The sequence below is a fragment of the Acomys russatus genome, chromosome 2, assembly GCF_903995435.1.
Source record: "Acomys russatus chromosome 2, mAcoRus1.1, whole genome shotgun sequence".
Classification (NCBI taxonomy): domain Eukaryota; kingdom Metazoa; phylum Chordata; class Mammalia; order Rodentia; family Muridae; genus Acomys; species Acomys russatus.
The window spans coordinates 88,424,338-88,436,904 of NC_067138.1; the positions used below are offsets into that span (position 1 = coordinate 88,424,338).

Genomic DNA, 12,567 nt, shown 5'->3' on the forward strand with positions numbered 1-12,567 from the left:
TATAAGCTCTACAAGTGCCTCAGTCGTTACCCCTAGAAATCAGGCAGGCGCTATCATCTACAGAATTTGAATGAAGAGTTTTTATTAAAATTTGTTCATAATTAGAATATAGCCCTACTATCAAACTAATGGGATCTCTTTGAAAACCCATTGCTATGTCTCAGTGAGCCGTGCACAGAATCTTCAAAACATGAATGACGTATTTTAAATTTTAAATAGGTGGGACTAGGTCAAGAAAAAAAAATGCTTTCTAATGATGTCTGATAAGGCAGCGATCTATGAGTAATTATCAAAATACTGATTTCTTTTTTATGCCACTAGTGTTTGATCTTGCTCTAAGTCTCTAGGCTCTGGCTCTCGGTTACCCAAGCAGTGTTGGGTATGAGTTTATTCTTGTAGAGTGAGCCTTAGGTCAGATCAGACATTGGTTAGCTATTCCCACAAGTGCTGCGCCATCATGGCCCTAACATTTTGTAGGCAGGAAAGGTTGTAAGTGAAAGGCTTTGTGGCCGCTTGGTGTTCATGTTTCTCTTTTGAGAACCTGCAAAGAACTATCCCACATCAAAGAGAATAGAATTCAGGGGTGAAGGTTCCATGTAGGCACCAGTTCAATTTCTCCATGTTCAATGCATTGTGCGGGTGTTGTCTTTGGCAATGGAACCTGCTGTCAGTTTGCAGAGAGCAACCTTTTGTCATAGCAACAGCCTGGGTTGTTTGGGGATTTTTGTGGGTACCCCTAGGCCAACAACTCAACTGAAAGTAGTGTAGCCCCACCACTTTAAGAGATATCTAGGTGACATGTCATATCTTTCTTTACTAGGAGTCCAGGAAGTTTCCAATACAGTAGGTTGCCACACTACCCCTCAAAAGATCTCCCCATTCCAGCCATCTCCCACTCCCCCCACTTTTTCCTTCCAGTGTATCTGCCCATTCCACCTGATTCCACCCACTCTTATCTCCACCCACTCCTAGTCCTCTCCCAGGGAGATCTCTGCATCCCTCCTAGACCTCTCTCCTCTTTACGTAACGTCTCTGGGTTTGCAGATAGTGGCTTGGTTATCATTGACTTAATGGCTAATATACTCTAATAAGTGAATCATACCATATTTGTGTTTCTGGGTCTTGATTACCTCACTCAGGATAATTGTTTCTTGTTTCATCCATTTACCTGCAAATTTCATGATCTCCTTTTTTTTAACAGCCAAGTAATACTCTATTGTGTGAATGTACCACATTTTCTTTATCCATTCTTCTGTTGAGGGATGTCTAGGTTGCTTCCTCAGCAGCAGATGGGAATGAATACAGCCAGATACATGAAGAAAGTATAAATTGAAGGTGTCCATCAAGTTCCTCCCCTTTGAGCTTAGCACAGTAAAGAGGAGGCAGAAATATTGTAAGAGCCAGAGGAGATAGAGGACTCCAATAAAATAAGGTCTTATGAATCAACTAAGCAAGGTGCATATGAGCTCACAGAGACTGAAGCAGCAGCAAGGCCTATAGGAGTCTGCAATAGGTCCTCTGTGTATATATTATAGCTATTAGCTTAGTATTTCTGTGGGAGTCCTGATTGGGAGAGCAAGTGGGTCTCTCACTCTTCTGCTTGCTCTTGAGACTCTTTTCCTTCTGTTTGGTTGCTGTGTTCAACTTCAATGTATGATAGTTATTCCTCCATTTTATTATATTTTATTTGTTCGTGTTTTTAATTGAATCTTGGAAGTCTGTTCTTTTTAATGAGAGACAGAAAAGGAATGGATCTGGAGGGGAGGAGAGGTGGGAGTAACTGGAAGGAATAGAGATAGGGGAAATTATAATCAAGATATATTGTATGATAAAAGAGTCTATCTTCAATAAAATAAAAAAAGTATTGTGGAATTTAAAGAAATCCATTTCATTTGTGACAATCTTTCTGAACATCTATGTGCAATGCTATGTATCTTTTATAACTATAAAAATAAAAACTATCAACCATAAATATGCAAGAACACTAGCCAAATAAGAAGCTTTTGTTCTGCACTTACTACCAGATGAATTCAAAGTATTTCTCTCCTCCCTGACCCTTAGCTATTGAGCACAAGTTTAAAAGGCAAAGTAGTGATTCTATCAAAACAATATCTTGATGAACAATAAATATATTCATGTTTTATACTCACATAACTCTGCTTCCTTTGATATCGTTGATGCTAAACAGAGACCTTGCTTTGTACCTAAATCAAGAAATACTGAATTACTAAATGCATTATTGTGGATACAGACATGACTGGAGGGTACCATATGACAAGAGAAATTACTGGCTAACACTGACAGTCATTGGGTAAAGAAGAATGTGCCATATTTTAAAATGTATGAATAAATGTTTAAAATTACTTTAAGTAAGATATGTTTTTATACATAGAATAAGATAAAGATTTCTAAAGCATAATACATATACAAGTGCATTAAAGTAAAATGTGGAGTGAAAAGAAATCTTCATGAATGACAGCGTCATTCAGTGAAAACATGCAGTGGTAAAGCCACTAAGTCACCAAAATGCGAGGGGAAATTGATGAGGACCTGAAATTTATATGACTTTAAAGCATCATTTCCATAAATCCCCTATTAGTTATAAAGTAGAGCAGGTAATATGGAGTAAAGAATCTTGGTGAATACTGCCTTAACTAGTGATGGCAGTTAACATTGTCAGTGCACAGAGAAAGGCAGGTCTTGTCCCTGATCACAGAAAGATCAGAGCAGGATAAACAACACTCATCACTTCTCAGTATTTCAACACTGTCCAAATCCACAAAAACATCAGTCGTGTTCAGACTGAGAGTTACCTACAGAACAACTGGCCTCAACTCCTAGAGAAACACTCAGTAAAGATGGAAGACAAAGGACGTGCAATGACTTCACTGCATAAGTAATGACAAAGGCAAAGCAAAGCTGGGTTGGGAAAAGCAATGGCATAAAGGGAGTGATTGAAATAGCTGTAATATATAAATTCAGATCACTGATTAAATATCACCCTGCTTTCAGTATTATTTTCTTACTTTGTAATGGTCTCCTGATGGTGCAGGAGAATTATATTTGATCTTACAATATACAAACTGTAATAATTAGAAATGAGATGAAATTTCCAAACTTAAACTTAACCTTAAATAGTTCACAACATACACAAATGTGTGTGTGTATATATATATATAAAATAATAGTACAATTGACACTATATAAAAATAAGTTACAAAGCAGTTTTTTTCAAAAGTTAGCTACCCAATGTCACATAGTTCTTATTAATACCTACATGATTCTTTTTTTAAATGTATTTATTATTATGTATACAGTGGTCTGCCTGCATACACACCCACAGGCCAGAAGAGGGCATCAATTTACATTATAGATGGTTGTGAGTCGCCATGTGGTTGCTGGGAATTGAACTCAGAATCTCTGGAGGAGCAGACAGTGCTCTCAACTGCTGAGCCATCTCTCCAGCCCACCTACATGATTCTTAATGCATTTATTCAACTAGAAACCACATGCTAAGAACAGTAAATATCTTATTAAAGTAAAACAATTCAAGGCATCAGGATCAAGTATGTGATCCTGGATGAAATTCAGGTCAGTCGGTGAGCTGCTGTACACTCCCAATGGCTGACACTCTCACAGTGGATATTACATTTTGAGATCATATCCTTTCTATAGCTTTTTGGCCCCAAACCCAGTACAGGAAATTATCTGAGCTGGTCCAGTAGAGCATCCTCCAGTGAGCAGTCACAGCACTGCTGATATTACCTCTCACTTTTTACTTGAGTACATGGCATGGTAAAGCAATTCGTCTCCTGGAATATGTTTCATAAGGAAAACAGAACTCTCTGATTCCTTTCCAAGCAGTTCTGAGGCAATTCTGCATCCAAAGTTGAAAAGAACAGTTCTACAATTAGAAATCTCACTGTCAATGGCATAAATTCTTTACAGAATACTAAAGCTGAAACAAACAATGTCCAAACAACTATTCTGATTACACTCACCAAATACTTTTAAACTACCCAGTATTGTGCACGTCAGTCCTTTTACTAGATCAGATGCTCATTTACTGTACCTTATAGAAATGAGGGTCCAAGATGGAAACACTGTAATACAATAAAATACACTCATTTTGAAATTGAATTTAATGTTAAGATATCTAGTCAAAAATGAGGGAAGTTCTCACCTAAGTGCTATGGTACTGCACTCCATCTCTCCAAACTTCAGAACAGAAAAGCAGTCAACCAACTAACTCAGACACTGGACGACGCTGCGTACAGTTTATTCACCTTCAGAAAAAAAAAAATCCCAAATTAAATCTCCAAGTGATGGGTGCACCAAAGTTACGAAGTCCTACTTCCTCCTTCTCCTCCCTAGAGGACCACACATGGAAGATCAATCCTTGCTACTTGGGGGTGGGGGTGAGATCCGTAGCTCTGTGTTCAGGTGTTAATAGTCTTATGTTGGTCTTTAGGCATCTCTTAATTACCTGGTATGTCTATTCCGTGATACATTGTTTTGGGGTTATGGTTTTGTTTTTCTAAACAGTAGGGTGACGGGAGAGTTTCTCCTATCCCATTACTCCTAGTTGGATAAGTACTTACCAGTAAACCAACTGGCCACACCATAGCCAGGCTTCTTTTTCTGTATCTTCATCCTTCTACGAATCTCACTCTAGCTAGACTCTGCCCTAGTATCTGTTCTCTGAACATGAAGTTTCTTCTCATCTCTAAGTCATCCTTCCCCCTAGAATGTCCTTCATCTCCGCTCAGTCCATTGAGCTTATTTAGACATATATAATATAACAAGACGACTCAGAAGCCGTCTTCATTACCTTCCATCGTGCTGTCAATCATTTTCTTTATTTTTGTCTCCCAAAACATTTTGTTGTATCTAAGCATTTTTTCTCCTTACAAGTTGGTAGTTCAGAGCTTTTGCTTTTGTAGTTTACCTTCCTGGGGACACAGCTGTATTTTAGCCTTTGCTATCGCTGTGCAATTTTAAAAGAACTTGCTGAACGTACTCAAAGAATGAACCAATGAATTACGATGAAAAAAATAAGAAAGGCTTTGGTCAAGACATGGAAAATCAGGAGTGTTGTGGCTGAGGTCATTATTCAGAGTACCAAAGCAGTGTCTGGGATGTCATAATCTTGTTTCAAAATGATAAACATGTTCTTCTTATTCTTAATTTTATTTCCAAAAATAATATTGGCCCAGGGGACATCAAGTTCTCCAAAGTTTGGTATTGGCTCCATTTCTCGCACTCCTCTAGCCCAATGCAGAAAGAGCTATATAAACTGCAAGTGAAACTGTATGGGGAAAACCGTAGAGACCTGCAGGGTGACTTCTACTGACCTTAAAACTACATGGACGATCCTTCCAAGCAAGGGGCTTTGTGCAGTTAGGGATGTCTCTCCAAATTTTCACACAGTATCCTCAGTAATTTCCTAATATACTCACAAGAAATGTAACAAAAGGAACTCTTACTTTAAATTTCTAAGACCTGTTGTGGAGGTTTCTCTGGACCTACATTTAAATTATTTTTTCCAGATTCCCAGTCCAAAAAAAAAAGCCTGCATGCAATCATTTTCTCAAAAGAAAGGAGGGGATGTTTTATTATATTCCAGTCTGGTGAATGTTATACGTGTTTGGCTATGGTTTCTCTGTTCTAAGTGTAACTAAATTTAAAGGGAAGAGAACTCTTCTCAGGATATCTGTGTCTAACACAAGAAAACTTCCTTTGCATAAGAGCCAAATACACAGAATTGACTCTGGCCTCCCAAGACTTTTTTTTTTTTTTTTTTTTTAAGTATTTTATGTGTGAGGACAGCCTGCAACTTGAGCCTTCGGTGGGGTATGACTGAGGAGGGAAGTGGTGGCAAGAGAGGGAAGACTGGCCAATGGGGGAGTCCCCTGGAGGCATGCTGGCTATAATTAATGGCACAGGGTTACAACAAGCTGGTGACTTTCTTTAAAAAAAAAAAAAAAAAAGTCAGCCTCCTATTACAATTTGCATTTACACGTGTGGAAGGGAGTCCCTGCTGGCCTTCCCTCCTCCCTGGGTTTGGCTGTCTAACTGACCCCTGTTGCATTCCTTTCTTTATTCCAGTGAAGACATTTTTCACCTTTTATCCAAATATACACCCACATCTCACCCCTTACACTAACTCCCACTCCAACAGACACACAGGGGCACGAAGTCAGGGGCATTCCCCAAGCCTATATGTCAGGAGATTTCTGGCTCTTGGATACTGTTGCCAAAACCAGCTGTACTCTTCTGCCAAGTCCCCTCCCTCTTTGAGTGACATCTGAAAGGACAAAGGAGCAAATCTGAATAGGCCTTATTTGCAATGGGTAAGATGATCACTGCTGAGCACAGGACAATTTGGGTGTCAACATCATTTTATATGTAGTGTTCAAGGCCTCTAGTCAAAACAAGGAATGGAGAATGACCATAGAGTAGTAGAAAAGGCAAGCCAGCCAGCTAGATAAAGCCTAGGACCCCTATGTGGTAAGATCTGGTACAGACTTCCTCTCAGAAGTGAAGGACTTAGACAAGGAGAGATGTCTTCCCTCAGAGAAGAACATTTTCCATGCATGTACTCTACCCCAAACCAATGCTGCTCCAGACAAAGGGGTGAACATTCAGAGGTCAGCCTTCAAGGGACACCGTACTCTAGCAAGTGTGGATTCCTCCAAGCTGTCTTCCTTACCATCTTATACCATGCAGTTGCTCTACCACATACAACTCCCTGTCCTCCTTACTAAGACCGCCATCTTCCATGCCAGTGGTGACCCACAGTCCATCACTCATGCCCTACCCTGCACAACTTGTAAGTCACATACCGCTGGTCTCCTTGTTTAGTTAAATTTTTAAAAATAAATTCTTTCACTTAATGTAAGTGCAAATTGATTGTCCCTAATCCATGTGCCCAAGTATCAAACATTTTTAGAGCCAATATGTCCCCCCAAATGAAAAATTCTACCCATGAAACTTTTTAATGCCCCAAATTAGTAAATGTATTGTGCAACACCACCTTCGTGGTATGTACACAAGGCACATATAAAACTCATACAAATTTCACATTCAGATTTAGGTCCCAGTTCTAACCTCTCTAATGCCTATGCAAATATTCCAAACCCTTTTTAAAGTAAAATTGACCATTCTGCTCCCAAGCACTGGGGATAGGGGGTGCTTGTTCAATGGGAGCTTGTATCATTGATGAACAATGACCAATGCTATTTATAAACAAGGAAAGAAGACCAGCAGAGCAAATGCTGAATTAATTATAATCATCTTCAAAGCAACCATCAGCCCACAAATGCATTCTAGTTTTATAACATGGGGTCTTAGTGGTAAAGTTTGTGCAGCATAACTATGTAATAGATATACAAAGCACATCGCGAGGCAGACCCATGTAGGAGGCTTATTGGGAGGGTTATACAGTGGTGGTATCTGGGGAGATGCGAGGAAGAGGGGGAGCAAGGATGGGGTGAGCCTCCTTTATCAAGTGACTTGGCACATGCCTAGAAAATGCACAGGTAACTTAGGGGGACCTGAATTCTGGTGGTGACATGCTTCTAATGGCAGTGACATGCTTCTGATGATACCGACGTATTTGAGGGTGGTCCTGAGGTTTCCTGTTTCCCATGGGTCCTCAGGGCCTTTGGGATGGCTTGTACCATTGCCTAACTACTAACACTTGGGCTCTGAATTAGCTAAGACAACTTGAGATACTTAGTGACCTAGTCACTTTATTTGAGACAAATATATCCATCAGATTTGTCTTGCTCTAGCATCTCTCCCTAACAGGTGCATCTTCCTGCCAGCCCTTCTACTTTCCCTAGAGGAGGAAATAAGCCACACAATGCAATCTTTGCGCTACGTTTAGTAAAAGCTCACCCACTCCCTTCTCCATGTTTGCTTTGGGGAAGAGGCACAACATTTTATTTTGGTGGACTATTTTTTTAAATTTCATACATTTTATTTTTTTTTAAATACAAATATTATGCAAAAACATCATATGACAAAAATAACCAGACCCAAAGTCTATACATCTCAGTGGACTGATGTACAGTTAGAGCAGGCATTTAGAAATGGACTCTGAAGCCTCACATTAAAATTTACACTTTCAGAGTTAAATATATTTTATATGCTTATCTACTACCAACCCCCCAAAAAATTCCATGACAGTATTAGAACTAGAAAAACCTAACGTCATATTATTGTTCATAACCAGTAAAGGGAATAATTTACAAAGTAGATTTTGAATCTTCCCAGGTCCTGATTAATCTACTAGTAAGGTCCATGTCTCTAATTTGGGTTTTTCATTTAGCCTACAGGTGTTCCCCTGAGGTCCTATATAGCACAGACCTGAGATGCCACTAGAGATCTGAAATACAACCTCACCTTCCAGCGAAGAAAAGTAAATTTAGGTATCTCAAACTCCTTTAGTAGGTTAAGTCTGATGACCTAAGAAATCCCAAGTCCAATTCCCAAGTAACAGTGACATTTGCAGTTCAGTCTCTACTCAGCTCCAAATGTTCAGGTGCTATAGCACTCAGTGCAGGGCTCCCTCCTTGTTTTGAGCATCCGGTGCAGCCTGTCAGAGGCAGGGCTACCTGGCTGATGGATTGCCCTGCTGGAAGAGGTGGCTGCACACATGGATGGGATACATGAGGTGCCTCGTAAAACTTATGAGCCATGTTCTGTGGTGTGGCCTGGGTGAGAGATGGTTCAGCTTCAGTGGAGGGATAATTAAAACCAATTAAGTGTTGCTGGAGAGATGGCAAAATTCCACTAAGATTTCAGGGGTGTGTCAACTTGCTCTGGGTGAGGGCCAGGAGCCCAAGGCCCTCACCTTATTTATTTAGGGAAGAAAAAGAAATCCTAACAGATTGTTGAGCCATGGGAAATCCTGCACACTGACCATTTAGTCTCATCAAGAAGACATCATCTAATGGACTCCAAAAAGGATTTTGGATCTCTGGTTCTTCCCGAGGGCCTGGGTTATCTGGTTATGAAATGTATACTCTCAGTTCATTAACCCAAGCAATCCCTCCTATCTAGAAAAAGAAGGCCTGATGCCATGAATGTGTTTCTTTCTCTGATTTCTTGGCTGTCATCTTTGGGAGTAGAGTTTGTACAAATGACATGCAGAACAGGAAAAGAAAACAGTAACAGTAACAGAAGGACACTAGAAGGGAAGGCTATTCAAGAAGTGAGAGTCCTTCCCAGAAACACAGGAAGCATGAGATTATAGAACAAAGAAAGAAGGCCCCAGAACAATCCTGTGAAACCAATAGCTGAATACTGCTGAAGGACCAATGAAAACTTAGTAAGTTGCTTTTCTAGGAAACGGAGGACAGTGGCACTTAGAGCTGTATACACCTCAGATGTGGTAGCCTTTTCAGTGGCCATCTCTGATACCTGGTGTCCATTTTGGCTTGGTTTTAGTTTTGCTTTTGTTTTTATGGATATGTTTATCTCTGGAAGTGTTTTTTTTTTTTTTCCCCACTTATCTCCTTACAGCCTGATTCCAACCTCCTCCACTTCTCTTCTCAGTCCCACCCTCATGTCTACTTTCCCCTATTCCCCTCTCTCTGCCTCAGAGAAGGGGAGGTCCTCAAGGGGTACCAACCCACCCTGAATTGGTACCTAAGTCACAGCAGGACTAAGTGCATCCTCTCTCACTGGGGCCAGACAAGGCAGCCCAGCTAGGGGAAGGGGATCCAATGGCAGGCAAAGAGTCAGAAACATCGACTACTCCCATGGTTAGGGAGCCCACACATTGACCACACTGCACATCTGCTACACATGTGTAGAGGGTCTAGAGCCAGCCTATTCGTATGCTCTGGTTGGTGGTTCAGTCTCTGTAAGCCCCCATGGACCCAGGATAGTTTACTTTGTAGGTTTTCTTGTGGTGTACTTGTCCCCTCTGGCTTCCTCTATCCTTCCTCCCACTCTTTCACAGGACTTCCCCAGCTGTGGGTCTCTTCATCTGTTTCCATCAGCTGCTGGATGAAGCCTCTCAGAAGTCAGATGTGGTAGGCTGTTGTCCAGTTTCCTCCCACTATCAACTTTATTTGTCATTGTATTTTCTCTTCTGAGTGAGAGTCAAGCATCTTCCCTTGGCCCATCCTTGGCTTCTTTGGGTCTATGGATTGTACCCTGATTATCCTGTACTTTATGGCTAATGTCCACTTATAAGTGAGTGCACACCATGCTTGTCTTTCTGAGTCTGGGTTACCTCACTCAGGATGATCTTTCCTAGTTCCATCCATCTGCCTGCAAATTGCATGATGTCTGTTTTTTTAATAGCTGAGTAGTATTCCATTGTATAAATGTACCATATCTTCTTTATCCATTCTTTGGTTGAGGGACATCTGGGTTGTTTCGACTTCCTGACTGTATTTTTTTCTTTATGGAGAAATAAATCTTCAGATAGAGATAAGGAAAAGAAAAGCTGGATTAAGATTTAACACACTCAAGTTTTAAAGAAAGCAAAAGGCAGGAGGTTCTAGATTCCTGGCCCTTCCTTTAAATCCCCCAGGAAAAACAAGAGCTAAGTATTAGTTGTTCCCATCATCATCTACTTAGTGTTGAGGGGACAGAAATAAAGAACAAGGCACCCAACAAAATACAAAATATGCTGCTTGCAGTTTCCCTTCCACTAAGGGATGTGAAGGAAGGTAAAGGCTTTGTCAGCCCAGCCTGACACCTCAGAGAACTTAAAAACCCGCTCCTACAAACTGTCAACAGAGAAGAATAGAGCCTTTGTCTCATACACAGAAACGAATTTCCTTCTGGAATAAATAAGTACAGTCTTAAAAGGACAAGTTAAATACAATAGAAGTTATATATAGAGATCGCTGAGGCTACCCAGAGGGACATGGAAAAGGGTAAGAGAAGCGGGGCGGGGGAGGGGGGAGCGCGGGGGGGGGGGTAGGTGTGCCTAAAGAAAGGAAAAGTTTGGAAATGGAGTCCTTTCTAAATTCCTCTTATTATCTAGCTTAAAGGGAAAATAAAGGGCAGTGCAATGCCATTCAGTTAGGATCCCTCTAGCCATCCCGTCTTCCTGAAGTTAGCTACTATAAATTTCCCTAAGTCATTTTTCTTCACTCATTCCACTCCCCACGTCCTACAAAGATCCATGATCACACTTTTCTAAGGCTACTGTAAATGCTTTCAACCTGGGTGTGGTCATTAGACTTAGAGGCCTGGGTGTGGTCATTAGGCTTAGAGGCCTGGGGCATCACCCAGTGTGAGAGCATCGCCCCCCCCCGCCCCCTGCCCCATTTTCAACCCCATTGTTTTATTTATTTATTTATTTATTTATTTGACAACCTTACCTTCTTAACTACTAGAAATTGTAGCGGCAGATAACTACCATTCAGAGCAGTTAAACAAAACAGAAACAGGCTGTAGGGGAGGAAAGCCCCACTGCTGAGGGTTTTATTTTAAGGGAGAGAGAAAAAGATTTTGTTTCATAACAGAAAGCATTAAAACGATATAGCCCCCCCACACATACACACAATGGAAACCTTGTGTCTTATTAAAATAAATAAGAGATTGCTCAAGGCGCCCATTACTCACTTCCGGAAGCAACGGCAAACCTTGAGTTTGAAAAGACTCGAGTTGCTGCAATCAAACTTTCCCTGGTAGCAGCTGATAACGCAGCAGTTTCCAGAAATCCATTTTGTAGATTGTGTAGATCAGCAATTTCCAGGGCTCCTGGAGACTGTGCTCTGTGCTCAGGCGGCCCAAGGAGCCGAGACACCGCTGGAAGAATTCCTCGTTATTTTAGGCTGTCAACTACGAAGATCCGACCTGGTAGAGGGGTCATAACCCACAGCCCAAAGGGAAGGCTGACGTCTTCGTGCCAGGTCTCTAGACTCCACAGGACTGCACTAGTCACTCACAGGCCTCTTCCCTCAGTGCGCCTTCAACCAGAGGACCCTGCTGGAGATCCGGGGTAGATGTCAGGTAGCAAACAGCAAGCCTTGTGGCAGTTCCTCACTTAGGTTGGAAAACAGGCACCTGGTCTTCATTAACATCCTTGCTGTAGTTAATGCGTTGCAGGTGTGAAAGTGTGTGGCTGAAATCTGACGAAACACCTGTCTTTTGTGGCACCATTAGATCTGCCTAGTGTGGGACACGACCCCCTCGGGTGTGCTTTTCTCCTGCCTTGAAAGCCACAGTAAGCATTGTCCTGTAATTACAAAATCAGAGTCATCATTGCTGGGAAGAATTCCTTAACAAATTATACCTAATTAGTCTGAAATTACCTTTAATTCATGGTGAAACCATAGGCTTAACTGTGTTCTATAACACCTTCCTTTTTATCTTTATGCAAATATGATTATACACTATGAAACTGGCACCACCAGGCATAAAAACAGCTGCAGCTAGTTCGTTGCTTACTAAATGGGAACTGGACGGGTGCCATTGATTATGTTTTCTGGAATGCTGCATCAAAAAAAATAATAATAATAATAATATCAGCTAGTCCCTTCCCTGTGAATTCTAGTTGTTGCCCCTCCCACGGGAGCCTAATTGAAAGCTGGG

At 41.1% G+C, this 12,567-nt stretch overlaps 1 long non-coding RNA gene across 1 annotated transcript in view; it reads right to left on the minus strand.

Moving 5' to 3' along the window:
- The window catches only part of LOC127204620 (uncharacterized), an 87,217-nt gene extending 74,855 nt beyond the window's left edge, over window positions 1–12,362 (minus strand). The window contains exons 1-2 of the long non-coding RNA XR_007832493.1: window positions 11,596–12,362; window positions 2,151–2,204 (exon numbers count right to left, since the gene is read on the minus strand). This is a non-coding gene — a long non-coding RNA (uncharacterized LOC127204620). The remainder of the gene's footprint in view (window positions 1–2,150; window positions 2,205–11,595) is intronic.
- Window positions 12,363–12,567: the final 205 nt, after the last annotated feature.